General features: G+C 39.4%; 1 long non-coding RNA gene across 5 annotated transcripts in view; it reads right to left on the minus strand.

The window, feature by feature from the left end:
• LOC141425796 (uncharacterized) overlaps window positions 1–6,201 on the minus strand; it is a 56,560-nt gene extending 50,359 nt beyond the window's left edge. For 3 of the 5 annotated variants that reach the window (XR_012450902.1, XR_012450900.1, XR_012450898.1), the window contains exon 1: window positions 6,076–6,194. This is a non-coding gene — a long non-coding RNA (uncharacterized lncRNA). Of the gene's footprint in view, window positions 1–6,075 lie in introns of all 5 variants that reach the window. The other 2 variants (XR_012450899.1, XR_012450901.1) reach the window with 1 other exon arrangement.
• Window positions 6,202–12,102: the final 5,901 nt, after the last annotated feature.

Here is a 12,102-nt window from a genome sequence, read left to right on the forward strand (position 1 = left end):
CAAATTCTACTAAGACCAGATCCTTGTGTGATTTCCATAGCCTCTTCTGTCCTACAGAGAGGTGAACTGCTTGGAGTTCAGCAAGCAGAGTGCCCAGTCCATCAGTTCTTCCCCTGTAGTACAGAACTCAGTGCTCTGTTTGCTCCCCACACTCTCTGGTACATTTGGGGGACAATCCTAGGCCTGGATGCTTGCTGCTCCTGGGGACACAAAGTAGGAAGCTTATGGAGCAAGTGGGAGCCTGCCTAGCTCACAGTCTGTAAGCTCACTGTAGCCAGCAGCAGCTCCCAGTACACAAGGAAGGGAAGCTTCTATAGTGAAATCAGTCCAGAAGCAGACAACTGACTCTTTTACAAGAGGCTCCATCCAGTTTTTCTCAATCAGAGCAGTGCTAGGGATCAGGCTCAGTGCCCTGAACATGTGACTGAATACTTGGCTACTAAGTCATACCTCTAGCCCAGTGATGAGAAATAGCACCTCAACCCTGCCTGAACATTGAAATTATGTTAAAAGAAAGACTACAGCTGATTAAAACTTTCAACCAATGACTTGGCTTCAGATTTGCAAATCCCAATGCAGAAACACAAGACATAGGAAAAAGAAATCAACAAGACTCTTCCAAAACTCAACGACTCCACAGTAACAAATGCTAAGGATAAACAAGTGGATAAAATCTAAGACAAAGAATTTTCTTAAATGATTATAAGAATGATCAAGGAGAGCTGCACTGCCTCTTGGGGGCGCAGGTCCCAGCACCCACTTGCTATCTGGAGCTTGAAAAGTCAAAGCAAGGAGGACAATGGCCTAGGCTGTGCCTTGTATGTGCTCACCTAGAAGCTGACACTAAACAGAGGAGTTTGGGTCTCTTGCCTGTGGTCGGTCCATAGGGAGAAGAAGGGGTGGTCTGGTTTGAAATAGAAGGGCCTGTGAGTGAGGGAAGGAAGGACAGTGAGAGTTCCAGCCCATAGGGACACCCCTTGCTCAGGGTAGTTGGACCTTCTATTGAACTTTGTCTCTTTGTTCTGATGCCTTCTTCCTCCAGAACCCACTGTCCCTCCCTCAAGATCAAGTCTATGTACATGGCAAAGGTATATACAAATCAAATGTGATTGCTCTTCACTAAAAAGAAATGAATGACCAATGAAATTGAAGAGGATGCAAATAAACAGCTGACTGAGTTCCAAGAGAACTCAATGAAATAAATGAAATTTAAAGAGCAATATAGGACATGAAAGAGGAATTCAATAAGTATATAGAAGTTTGGGGGAAAAAGCTTAATAATCAACTAAAAAACTCAGATGAAAGCCTGTCCAGTAGACTGGATCAAATTGAAGACAGAATATCAGGGCCTAAAGACATGGTAGATGAACTAGAACATTCAGATGAAGACAAAGACAAATAAATGAAGAGCAAATGGATCATGCAAGACCTCTGGGATACCATTAAAAGACTAAACCTATGAATCATGAGCACAGAAGAAGAAGGAGAGGTGCAAGCTAAAGACATAGAAAATGTATTCAATAAAAATAATAGCAGAAAATGGATAAATTTCTATATACATATGACTTACCTAATTGACTAAGAGGATATAAACCAGTCAAACAGATCTATACCAAGAAATGAAATTGAAACAGTAATAAAGAGTCTCCCAACAAAGAAAAGCCCAGGACCAGATGGATTCACTGCTGAATTCTACCACACCTTTAAAGAACACCAATGTTCCTCAAACTAGTCAATAAAACAGAAAGGGAAGGAACACTATCATACTCATTCTATGAAGCCAGTATTACCCTGAGACCAAAATTGGATAACTACAAAACAAAAAGGAAATTATAGATCAATCTCCTTGATTTACATGAATGCAAAAATTCTCAATAAAATACTTGCAAGTCAAATTCAACTACACATTAAAAAGATCAAGGGCTGGGGCCATGGCTTCAACTTAACGAGTACAAGGCCCTGAGTTCAAACCCCAGTATCAACAAAAACAAACAAAAACAGAGAGAGAGAGAAAGAAAGAAAGAGGGAGAGAGAGAGACAGAGAGAGAGAGAGACGTACGTGTGTCAGGAATCCTAAGAAATATCTTAAAATGCTCTTGACACACTGGTTAATTATTTTGTTCTATTTGGTCTTTTCTTAGTGCCTGCCTAGCAAGCATGAAGCCCTGACTTCAATTCCCAGTACCCCCAAAATAAAAAAATGATATACCATGATCAAGTTGATTTCATTTCAGGGATGCAAAGATGGTTCAACATTCACAAATTAATGAACACAATACAGCACATCAACAGAATATAGGACAAAAATCATATGATTACCTTAATAGATGCAGAAAAAGCCCTTGGCAAAAGTCAACATCCCTTCACGATAAAAGCCCTAAGGAACTAGGGCTAGAAGGAACATACCTCAATGTAATAAAGGCCATATACAATAAATCTAGAACCAACATACTAAACAGGGAAATATTGAAACCATTTCCTCTAAAGTCTGGAATGAGATAAAAGTGTCCACTTTCTCCACTCTTATTTAATATACTGCTTAAATTCTTAGCCAGAGCAATAAGGCAAGAGAAAGAAATAAAAGGGATATTAATAGGAGAGGAAGAAGTGATATTATCCTGATTTGAGGATGATAAAATTTTATACTTAAAAACCCTAAAAACTCCACCAAAAACTCTTAAATCTGGCAAACACTTTCAGCAAAATAGTAGCACACAAAATCAATATTAAAAAATACAGTATCTTTTCTATACACCAACAATGAACAGAGTGAGAAAGAAATCAGGAAGACCTTGATAACCTCAAAAAATTAAATACTTAATAATAAATATAACTGAGGAAATGGAAGACCTCTACAATGAAAATTACAAAACCTATAAAGAAATTGAAGAAGATATAGAGGATGGAAAGACCTGCCATGTTCATGGATCAGCAGAATTAATATGAGAAAATGGCTATACTACTGAAAGCAATCTACAGATTCAATGCAATTTCCATAAAAATCCAATAGCATTTTTCACAGAAAAATTCAATCCCAAAATTAACATGGAAGTACAAAGACCCCAAGTAGTGAAAGACATACTGAGCAAAAGAGTAATGGTGGTGTCAAAATACCTGACTTCAAATTATACTACAAAACCACAGAAACCAAACCTAGCATGGTACCAGCACAAAAACGGACATGTAGACTAATGGAATAGAATTGAGCCCCAGAAATAAGCCCACACAGCTACAGCCATCTGATTTTCCAACAAACGAGCCAAAACATACATTGGAAAAAAGACAGCCTCTTCAACAAATATTGGGAAAGCTGGAAAGTCTTCTACATTTGGATTTGTAGAAGACTGAAACTAGATCCCTATCTCTAACCTCTATAAAAATTAATTCAAAATGGATCAAGGATGTTGGGAGCCATGAGCCACAATCTGACAAGGTCGTTGTGGCTTAGCAGGATCCAGACAAGGTTGGAGACTGCAGATGTACCACATCTCCTACTGGGGTTTTTGAGGGAACATGGAGTAGCTTCCTTTGTCTGGAGAAAAGAGACATTAATAACCTGAAGGTATTTGTTTAATATGAGCAAGACAGAAAGGTTAGGAACAGGGCAACATGTCCTTGACAACCAAGGTCCAGGTTTTTTGTATATGAAACAAGGTACAACTAGGGAGGTCCAGGTTTTGTTTATGAAACCGGGGAGGTTGGAGCAAGGACATTGTTTCCCAGGCATAGAAGTTCTTCCTGCTGGAACAGTGAAGAGCTTTGGTAAGGAGATTGACTTTGTCCAATACCATAAAGCTGTGTAACAGCAGGTTGCATTGGCCCACTGGCAGGCCAATAGGTCAAAGAAATCACAGAAACATCAACCCCGGTATCAATTAGACCTTCAAATATTTTTCCATTAATTTTAAGTTCTAGTTCTGGTCTATTTTGTCCAATTTGTTGAATCCAATTAGCCCTATCCAATGATCCAAAACCTTTGGTACCACGGGACTGTTCTGTTAGGAACTTGGTAGCCCAAAAGATAAGGGATTAAGATCAATTGTGCTATTTTTTGTTTTGGAGTAAGAGTCAGGATAGTTTTAAGAGTAGGAGCCATGACCCTAATTTCTCCCTGGAAATCAGAGTCTATAACTCCAGGGAAAACATGAAGGTCCAACACAACCCCACACTGCCTGCGGGCAGTGGCCCATAAATCCCAGTAGGGATAGCTTGGGCCCCCATTTCAGGGGTCAATACGATTCTGGTGGAGGGACTGAGGTCCAATCTGGTGCTCCCTGGGGTGGCTCATTGAAGATTTGAAACCCTCTGTTTGGATTCTGAGCTGGCTTGAAAGTCATGGCTACCATTGTTTGTAGGGGCCTGGCAGCTGGGCCCCTTCAGTAGTTTCCCTGTGGTTGATTTTCCTGAGTGGGGTTAATGGGCTGGCCATCGATGGTAAATCCAGCGGCACTGATTAGCCCAGTGCTGCCCTCTATGGCACTTTGGACAAAGTGCGGGTGAAGGCTGCACACTATTTGCAGTTGCCTAAGGCATAGATCTCTGTTGTTGTTGCTCCTGACTCTGTATACACTGTTTAGCAAAGTGTCCTAGCTTCCTGCAAACAAAACAATTCCCTCGGGGCCGCTGACCATTTTGTTGTATGGCTTTCCACAGCTGAGGAGGTGTCATTCCCTTCACGGCAGCGGCGATGGCCACTCCTTGTAAATAGGAAGGTCCTGTATCAGCACAGATCTGAATGTAGTCTGTCAAGATTCCCCTCTTTTAATAAGGGCGGATGGTCATTTGATAAGCTGCACTGGCATTCTCAAAAGCCAACTGTTTCACTAAAATCATTCCTGCCTCTCCGTCAACTACCAATCTATCCACGGCTTGTAACAGCTAGGGTATGAAGTCCTGATAAGGTTCTTCTGGCCCCTGCTTGATTTTACCAAGCTCCTCTGTTTTTAAATCTGAAGAGGGGAGCCTTCTCCAAGCCTGCTCAGCCAAGGTATTAACCTGTCCCTAATATTCTCCAGAGAAATTTAATTGTTGCTGCACACTTCCCCATTGACCCTCCCCTGGTCAGCAGTATAAGGGTGCTGTGTGCCACGGTTCCTATCTGCCTGATCCGAACATCGATCTTGAAAGTCTGACTTCCACAACAGGTAGTCACCTCCTGAGAGGCATGCTTTAGCTATTTGTCTTCCAATCTGAGGGTGGCAAGGGCTCATGAACAAGAGCCTCTATAATCCCCAAGGTAAAAGGTGCGGTGGCCCTATACTGTGCCACCGCCGTCTTTAGTTCCTTAAGCGTCTTAAAAGGGAGAGCCTCATAAACCTTCTGATCATTTTGCACTCTCACCAGAAAACAATGAAACTCTCATATTCTCTCCAATCTGTCTAGCCTCTCATAGCCTACTGCAAAGGGGACAAACTACTGTTTGAGCCACTGCTGGTGACAGGAAAAACTTGAGGTGATTTAGAAGAGGCGGAGGAGACTGCAGGTTTTGAAATAAACAAGGACTTGAGTAATTTTAGCAATTGGGGGGAATGGTGATGATATTGTGCTGCCTGTTCCTCCAATTCCTCCTCCTCCTGAGACAAAGCTTCCGCATCAGAGTCCTCATCATGAGGAAGATTGGGGAACTCGTCTGGAGGTAGCAAATTTAATTCCAAAAGAGACACAAATGGGGAAGTCTGAACATCTACCTCCTGCTTTGAGATCTCAACTTTAGATGAGGAAATAGTTGTGACCTCATGATGTGGATCAAGACAATTCCTAATTAAATTCCATAAGGAAAAGTCATCTACTGGGACACAAGTAGGTCCCTCACTAATATAATGATCTTTTAATCTTTGACTAACCCTTTCCCAAGTTTTTAAATTGATGGTTCCCTCATCAGGAAACCATGGACACACTTCTTGGACATGAGACAAAAAATGGTTTCAAGCTGACTTTTAGACACTTTACATCCTTGACTACACAATACTGAAACAAAATTTCTGTAAAGAAAGCCCGCTCTCTACTTCCTTGTTGCCCCATTTCTCTCAATATTGAGACTAAAACATATGCATGTGCCACCAGAACCTTCCTTACCTTGAGCCTCTGTTTGAGTACCTGTTCAGGCGCCATGTGCCAGGATCGCAGAGGTTCTTGACCCAAAAAGGCTTAGTAAAGGAATGAACAGACAAGACACAAATCAAGAGGACCACAAGGCTGATGACCAACTGGCAAATTTTTATTTTTGCGTCAGGCTTATAAGCAGTACAAAGCAGGAAGAACTGCTATGCCTGGGAAACAATGTCCTCACTCCAACCTCCCTGGTTTCATAAACAAAACCCAGACCTCCCTAGTTTCACCTAGTTTCATGTACAAAAAACCTGGACCTTGGTTGTCAAGGACATGTTGCCCTGTTCCTAACCTTTCTGTCTTGCTCATACTAAACAAATACCTTCAGGTTATTAATATCTCTTTTCTCCAGACAAAGGAAGCTACTCCATGTTCCCTCAAAAACCCCAGTAAGAGACGTGGTCCACCTGCAGCCTCCAACCTTGTCTGGATCCTCCTAACGACCCTGTCAGATTGTGGCCCATGGCTCCCAACACAAGGGTCTTAATGTAAGACCTGAAATTTTGAAACTACTACAGGAAAACATAGGGAAAAAGCTTGAAGATATACTCATATGTAATGGTTTTATGAATCAGACTCCAATTGCTCAGGAAATAAGAGCAAGAATTAACAAATGGAATTACATCAAATTAAAAAGCTTCTGTACAGCAAAGGAAACAATCATCCAAATCAACAGACAACCTACAGAGAAAATCTTTGTCATCTATTCATTGGATAAAGGATTAACACCCAGAATTTATAAAGTGCTCCAAAAATTAAGCACCAAAAGAACAAATAATCCAATTAATAAATAGGCAAATGAATTGAACAGATATTTCTCAAAAGAAGAAGTATAAATGGTCAATAAATCCATGAAGCAATCAATGTTCAACATCCTCAGCCATAAAGGAAGTGCAAATCAAAACTACACTAAGATTCCGTTTCACCCAATCAGAATGGCAATCACAAGAGAACAAACCACAAATGGTGAGGATGTGGGGAGAAAAGGAACCCTTATACACTGTTGGTGGGAATTTAAATTAGTGAAGCCACTATGGAAATCAGTATGGAGGTTCCTCATAAAACTAAAAATAGTACTGCCATATGATCCTGTTAGACTACTACTGGCATATGTGAAGTAATGTAAATCAGCTTACAATAGAGATATCTACATATCTTTGTTTATAGCAGCACTATTCACAAAAGCCCAAATATGTAATCAGCCTACATGCCCATCAACCAATGCATGAATAAAAAAAAGTGGTATAAGTGCATACATGTGGGTGCACCCCCCCAAACACACACACACTCACACATACAATGGAGAATTAGTTGGCCTTAAAGAAGAAATGAAATTATGGCATTTGCCGTAAAATGGATGGAACTGGAGATCATGCTATGCAAAATCAGTCGAACTGAGAAAGACAAGAAATCATGTTTTCACTCATATGTGGCATATAGATCTAAAAAAAGAACATGAGTGTCAAATGGGAACTATTTGGTGGTGGGCACCAGTGGGATGGAGTAGAGTGAAAGGAAAGGGTAAAGAGGGGATGAATATGATTGAAGTACTTTTTTTACACATATGAAAATAGGATAATGAAACCTATTAAAATTGTTTAAAAAGGAGAAGGGAGATCAAGACAGAAACAGAGATGAATTTCATCAAAGTACATTATATATTCATTATGGAAATATTATAATGAAACCCCTTTGCACAATTAATATACTTCAATTAAAAAGAACAATTGGCCCCCAAATTTCAGAAATTTCAAGAAGACTATTTGAAATATGGACTTGCATCAACCAAGGATAATATGAGGCCATTATGATTGGCAAGACATTTGAAAATATTATTTTATTTAAAATATTTTAGTTTTGTATTGTTTGTAATATAAAAATGTTGATATAAAGTTTATAATAAAATATCTAAGTTTACATATATTATGCTTGCATATTTTAAAGTGTTATATCCATAGGGGTGAATAACTTTAAAATTTAGGGGACCATGGAGCAAAACTATGACCTGACCTGTAGTATATTGGAAACTACAGGGATTATAGCATTGACTTATTTCAATGTAAATTGGGATGATGGTGTGTTAAACATTTATGGATTTGCATTTACCTTCCCTATCATACCTTTGTTTATGTGTTGTCATTCACTAGGTGGACTGTGTTAGACATCCTTTGAGGTGTCTGCCTAGCTCAAAGCAACTACCTCTCATCGAGTACTCACATTTCCTAATTCACAGGATAGGACCTTTCAGCCAAGCATCCCTGCGTCCCTCTGCTGCCTTCCCCTGCTCCAGTGCTGGAGGCCAATGAGGGCCTCACACATGCTAGGACAGCAGTCTACAACTGAGTCACATCCCCAAACCCGGCCATGTTTTGACTCTGACTCTACCCCCTTGAAAAAATTTGGTTTGCCTAGGAGGAATTTCCTACAAACTTGAGCTTTCGTCTTAGATTTTGCAACTGAAACTAAGATGGCGGTCCATTTTCTGGAATGGTGGTTATTTGAACTCTGAAACTAAGGTTGCTATTGTGGCATAGCCACCATGTGAATGAAGAAGGAAAGAAAGCTCTTTTGTAGAAGAAACAGATACAGTAGACCCTGGCATCTGTGGATATATGTTCCACGGAGGCCGCTGTTGAAGAGAAGGCACAAATGCTCAGAATGCACATGGCTCAGTGCTATACTGCAGATGCTTGATTCATTTTTGCCATAATGCCCTCAAACTTCCCTAAAGACAGGCCACCTTTTAACAAATCTTGAAGTTTCACTTAAATTTAAAGACATGATGTGACCTTTTTGGTTTGGGAGGATTACCATAACTTTGACCTTGCTTTTTGGGAGACACATGTTCCTAAAATTAAGGGCAAGGGAAACACTCAGCAGATTATACAATGATTTAAACACAACTGACAATAATGCAAAGTGGGTTCAGCTGCATAATGTGCTCATGGGATTTTTATGAAATTTCTTTTGATTATTAAAATTTATTATTGTCTTTCAACTGTGCTTGGCCAAAAGAGTGTGTAATAAATCTGTGAATAAGGCTGTCTTTCTGTACACAGAGAACATTAGAACAGTAGTATCTCCTTTTCAATGTCTTTCTTACTCTTCTTAAATACTTTGATAGTCCTTTAAGACCTGTTTTGGACTTCTGACCTCCATAACTATGATAAATTTGTGCTGTTCTAAGCTGCTAAATTTGTAGCAATTTGCTATAGCAGCATAAGACACTAATATATAGGTGGGCTAAAAGGCAGTTCCTGTGCAACATCAACCATTGCCGAATTTATCTTTTTTCCATTAAGTTTTTTATTGGGATATATTTATTATATAGGGAAGATTTATTGTGACAATTCCAAATAGGCTTATATTGTACATTGGTTTCATCATCCCCAGAATTCTTCTTAAGCAAACTTGGATTTTCAGTTTTATGTAGATTTGAGTTAAAAGAGTTTAGAACTGAAGCCAGGTGCTCAGTGGCTCATGCCTGTAATCCCAGCTATTTAGGAGATTGAAATGGGGAGGATCACAGTTTGAGAGATCCTCAATTTGGGCAAAAAGTTCATGAGCATCCATCTCACACAATAGTGGGGCACAGTGGCATACACCTGTCATTCCAAGCTATGAAGGAGGCTGAGACCAGGAGCATGACAGTTCTAGGTCAGCCTGGACAAAAAAAGTTTGTGAGATCCCATCTCAAGGGAAAAAGTCTGGCATGATGGCATGCCCCTGTCATCCTAGCAATGGTGGGAAACTTAAAGTAGGTGGCTCACTGACCAGCTGGCCTGGGCAAAAAGGGAGACCTTATCTATAACCAGAGCAAAGAGGGCTGGAGATGTGGTAGAGCACTTGCTTAGCAAGTATGAAGCCCTGAGTTCAAACTCAAGTACAGCCAAAAAAAAAAAAAAAAAGATTTCAGAGCTAAGAGGAAGCTTCATGAAGAAACTGAGCTAAAAGATGTGGTGACTAAGGCTCCTTGGTTAGTGATTTGTTGAGGCAGGACAAGGGCCTGAGTTTCTCCAATGTTTCATCTGTGTACTTTAGTGACCATAAGATGTCTAACAAAAAGGCTGGGCTGTAGAAGGTACTCAATAAGTGCTAGAGTTGTTGTTATTACACATTTTCCTTTGTATTCTCACTAATATTTCAATTTTTGAAACTTGATAAGGAGAGACCTTGCAAACACATTAAAAATCACCAAAAAGCTACTAAGACAGTGTAAGCCATCACTAGCCAAAAAGCAGAAGAGGATCGAATCTAATACAGTAAGAATAATTCTGCCATAGTGGGGGATTATCAGATCTGAAAAGAGGGCTGAGAGTCTGAGCTGCACTTTTGACATCTAGGGAAACAAAATTGGAGTCTAGGACCTAGTAAAACACTTTTTGGGTCAGCACTTCAAAGTATAGCACCTTGAAAATAAAGACAAATAAAAATAAGTCAAGACAAAAGACAAGGCTGATAAAGTCAAGACAATAAATTAGATGCTACAAAAATGAACCTAATAGATTTTTTTAAAGAACCAAACAGGAATTCTAGAACCTAAAATTACAAGAATCCAAAGTCACTATTTCAATAAATGAGTTAACATCTTAGGAGACAGAATTGGTAATCTAGTAAATATATCAGAAAAAAAGCTACCAAAAAAAAAAAAAACATAGTAAGACAGGATGATGGAAAAATTTAAAAGGCAGGTGGATATGTGGATGTAGTTCTAGCACTCTGAAGGCTGAAGTCCCAGCACCCAGAGGATCACTTGAGACCATGAGTTCAAGATCAGCCTGGGCAACAAGACCTCATTTCAAAAATAAGTAAATAAGAAAAAGAAAAGACAGAAGTAAAAAAAAAAAAGGGGGGGTGGGGGAAGAAAAATAATAGGAAAAAAAATCTAATATCCAATTAACCAGAGAGGGAGAGAAAAAAGTGGGGACAGAAGCAATATTTGAAGAGGCAATGGCTGAGAATTTTCCAGAACTTATGAACCACATCAATTCATATATTTGAAAGGTTCAGTGAGACCAAAGTGTCATAAATAAAAAGAAATGTACTTTCAAATATACCTAGCAATAGAGCAGAAAACCATAATTTAAGAGAAAAAAAGTCCTATGAGCAGCCTGAGAAAAGGAACCAATTACCTTCAAAGGAGCAGTAGCCCCACAAAGCTGACTTTTCACAGACAATAACAGAAGTCAGAACCCTGGAATGATTTTTTGTGTACTGAAAGAACCTAAACTGCTTCTGTGTCTCACCTCTAATTCCATTGCTTTCCTCTCTTACTTATAAGGAGACCCCTGTGATTACTTTGGGTTCACCAGGCAATCAAGAGTAATCTCCCTATCTCAAGATCCTTAACTAAATTATATCCGCAGAGACTTTCTCACCTTGTAAGATAAAAGTATTCACAGGTTCCAGAAATCAGAACACGGTGGGCTATCACACTACCAATCTAAAACAATGCTTTTCACTCTCTGAGTGATTTTTTCACAATGCCACATGTGAAAGTAAATCAGTATTTCCAAGAAGCAGAAGACACTTTGCATATTATCTTATTTAATCCACCATCAACGTTCATCTTGGTGAGGTAGATATTATTACCATGATTTTAAAGATTTCAAAATTGAAGATGAAAGCAATTTGACTGAGGTCATCTAGCTGGTTAAATGTCTGACTAGAAATTTGTACCCAGAAAACCAGATTGGTCTTTATGAGTGGAACCAAGCTTTTTGCACCATAGCAAACTGCAGATGCTTTTTTGGCTTTATTGTATGATTTTGGGCCAGTCTTTATCTGAAGAAACACACTCTACAGTGGTGGGTTTTTAAATGGATGAAAGAAAAATAGAAAATGCAGGGAAGAAGGTTTCAAACTGGAGAGATATATCTGAATAGCATATTGTCAGTAAAAGGCTCTGAACTTTATTGGCCATGTAACTCCTATGAAATTGTTGTAGGCTCCTGTAGTCTGTGATCAGGAGATTCCCAAATTTTTTGTGTCCTA

Source organism: Castor canadensis, chromosome 8, assembly GCF_047511655.1.
Source record: "Castor canadensis chromosome 8, mCasCan1.hap1v2, whole genome shotgun sequence".
NCBI lineage: Eukaryota > Metazoa > Chordata > Mammalia > Rodentia > Castoridae > Castor > Castor canadensis.